This window comes from Egretta garzetta, unplaced genomic scaffold (assembly GCF_000687185.1).
Source record: "Egretta garzetta isolate BGI_Z169 unplaced genomic scaffold, ASM68718v1 scaffold56, whole genome shotgun sequence".
NCBI lineage: Eukaryota > Metazoa > Chordata > Aves > Pelecaniformes > Ardeidae > Egretta > Egretta garzetta.
Window position 1 is genome coordinate 11,526,806 of NW_009260182.1, and position 2,904 is coordinate 11,529,709.

Sequence of the window (2,904 nt, forward strand, 5' to 3'; positions counted from 1 at the left end):
GTGGCTGGTATGAACTGTGGACTCAAATGAAGACAATAAGAAAACTTGCAAAGATTTTTTTTTTGGCAGCCAGCAACACAAGTGACTGGCAAGTGTTTTGAAACATGTATTTTATTCTACAACATTTGTTGGAGAAAAAACTGCGTGCCCATATTGCAGAAGTTTCGGCAAATTTAATAGAACTGCTGAGGATGATTGTTCATATATATGATCAAAGCTTGACATATCTGGGCACAATTTATGGTGGCTTTGTTATGGACTGATACTGTAAAATGCTTAGCGAATCTTGACATGTAGCAAATACCTTCCAGTTGCCGCAGCCTCACGGGTCTGGGACATTATACAAGCTGACAAACTAGCCCTGAAGTTCTGGGCAGCTGGCAGTAGCGGTGATGTGGTCAGCTCTGAATAGAGGCTGGGATTTGGGAAAGAGCCATCATTAGCAGTCTGATTGTACCTGTGTGAAAACTTGGAAGGCATTAACAGGATGGGTGGGGGGCAGCTGGAAATGGTAGCGCAGATAAATGCATGCTGTGTTACGAACAAAATCTTTAGCCCCTTTGGTATTTGTGGAAAATGAAATCAGAAACTGGTCCTTTCCATTCAGGGTGAAGTAACATTTGAAACAGAACGGGGGAAGGAAAATAGGGAGAGGAACATCCAAAGCAGCATTATTGAAGAAATGAAGATATTTTCAGTCAGGGAGGAAAGGAGTGCCATAGAGAAGCAGAAGGTTTGAAAATGAAACAATGTATGGAAGTATCTGGATAGACCCTTGGTCTTCTTTAGAAAGGATCACCTTTAGCTTTGGTCCTTAGGTGTGAATGAGAACCTTACTTATTTGGCGTAAGCCTGTTGTTTGCTCAGGAGAACCAGAGCAAAATGCTGCTTTTAGCATGCTATTGGTGAGTGAGCTTCACACTGACCTGCATACAAAATCCTGTGCCTGAGGCTGGCAGAGGTGTGAAGAGACGTGCATGTTTCCAAGGGGTTTAATCAAACGAATGGGAGCTCCTTGCAGGGACAAAACCAGTCTTCCCTCCCATAAAGCTGAAAACCTGTATTTGCTGTTGGGTAGCTACAATCATAGCAATGATCACAGCGTGAAATATGAGGAAGGGAGGAATTATAACCTCGATAGAGCTATGCTGGCATTACTGTAATAGGCGGGTGCTGTGTATGCGGTACATGCTCCACATGTGCTTATGACAAGGAAGTGATTAACAGAACGCTTGGAAACCTGTTACGATTGCTTAACCTGTACCATTTCTTCAACCTATGTGCTCTTTTATGCTCAGAAGTGGTGAAACATGGAGTCAGCTCAGATTTGATTATTCTAGGTTAAATGAAAGCTGCTGGGACCTCTGTGGAGCTGGTTGGCTAGCCTGGTGGGGAAAACTCTTGTTTCTTTTATGTTTTTTTTTCATCCAGAATAAAAGCCAAGTTTCTGCCTTCTTTATGGCAGATAAGGGCTGTGTTACCTGATAGCCTAAGTCAAGCTCTGCTTTTCAGGTTGTTCCCCTGACAACCATGAACTGTCACGACAGATGGAGATAGTTCAGCTTATTTATTTCTTGGGCATAAAAAAATCCCAGCGAGAGGGACCTCTTGGGCTAGGTGATTCTGGGAGATGGGGATTCTTCTTCCATTTGGACATGACCTAGTAAAGGTTTTTGCCTTATTCTTGCATGTAGATTGGTGTTTAAGTCTTTGGGTCTATTTCTATGCACCTGTATCACAATGAGTAAATAGTACTGACCTCTGTAACAGATGTATTGCATATTTAATGTTTGCTAAGTGATTTAAATTCATTGCGTTAGAAATGTTGACTCTGACTTCGCAAAAGAGGTTCCAAGCTTGCAGGTGACGCAAGCTGTGTCTATATAATAAGGGGTTTAGCATAAGCTGCAACTCAGGTTAGCTTTCTTATTTTCATTTTTGCTTTTACATACCATACTGCAGCAGCTCTGCTTCTAGACACTCCCTGCTTAGAAGTTATGCCATCGTAAGGTTTGTTTCAAATACAAACCTGTTTTGATTTATTTTGCTTTTTAGGAAGTTTTCTAGCTGCTCATCCGTTGTATACTCACTGTATCAGTGAGCTGAAGCTTTTACACCAATGTCAAAGGGACAATTTAAAACTTGGAGTGCAGATATAAATTGCATCTGTTTGTCTTCATACAGTAGCAAGCTCTCCCACTCCAATGTCCACTGAAAATACCAGATGCTTCTATGGATCTGTGTGATCATGTCAAGAACTAGTCCCTGTTTCTTCTGGGGCGTGAACAAGTCACTGTTTCTTCTGGGGAGTCTCCTTTTCTTGTGGTCAGTATCCATCAGAAGCCGGCATGCTTCCTGGGATATGCACCGGTGGCACTGCAGTTTCAAGCTGTAGCAGCAGTGTTACTGACAATTCCTCAGTCAAAAGCAGAGCTGCTGATAATACTTTCAGTAGATGTGCTTTCTAATAAGAGCTGGATCAGGTTTTTTTTTGTCAAGACCACCAGAAGTTTTGCTAACAGCAACGTTGAACAATCTCCTCATGTGTTGCAGTAAGAGAGGGATTTCTCTCTGAACCAAGTGCAAATGTAAGTAGATAATCCCATGTAACAGAGAATTCCCCTGGGAGGTATGCTGCATGCTAACCAAGCTTCACCCAGGGTGACTCAGCTCCAGATAGACTGTTCTAACTAAATGAGGGTGTTTCTTAACAGTTTTAGATACTGTATTACACTTGCACATCTAGCCCATGGCTTTAGGGAGTTTATCAGTGAATATAGGGTATCAGAATGGTTCATTTGGACACTCTCACCAAGGAACTGAGTCCCTGAGAGAGAATTACGTGGAGAATTATAGTCTGATACTTAAGTGCCACTGGACTTTTGCTAACTTTCAGGTGTTCAT

At 42.1% G+C, this 2,904-nt stretch overlaps 1 protein-coding gene across 1 annotated transcript in view; it reads right to left on the reverse strand.

The window, feature by feature from the left end:
* Positions 1-2,904, reverse strand: part of FFAR4 (free fatty acid receptor 4) — an 11,439-nt gene that overhangs the window by 6,902 nt on the left and 1,633 nt on the right. The gene's annotated exons all lie outside the window — the stretch shown is intronic.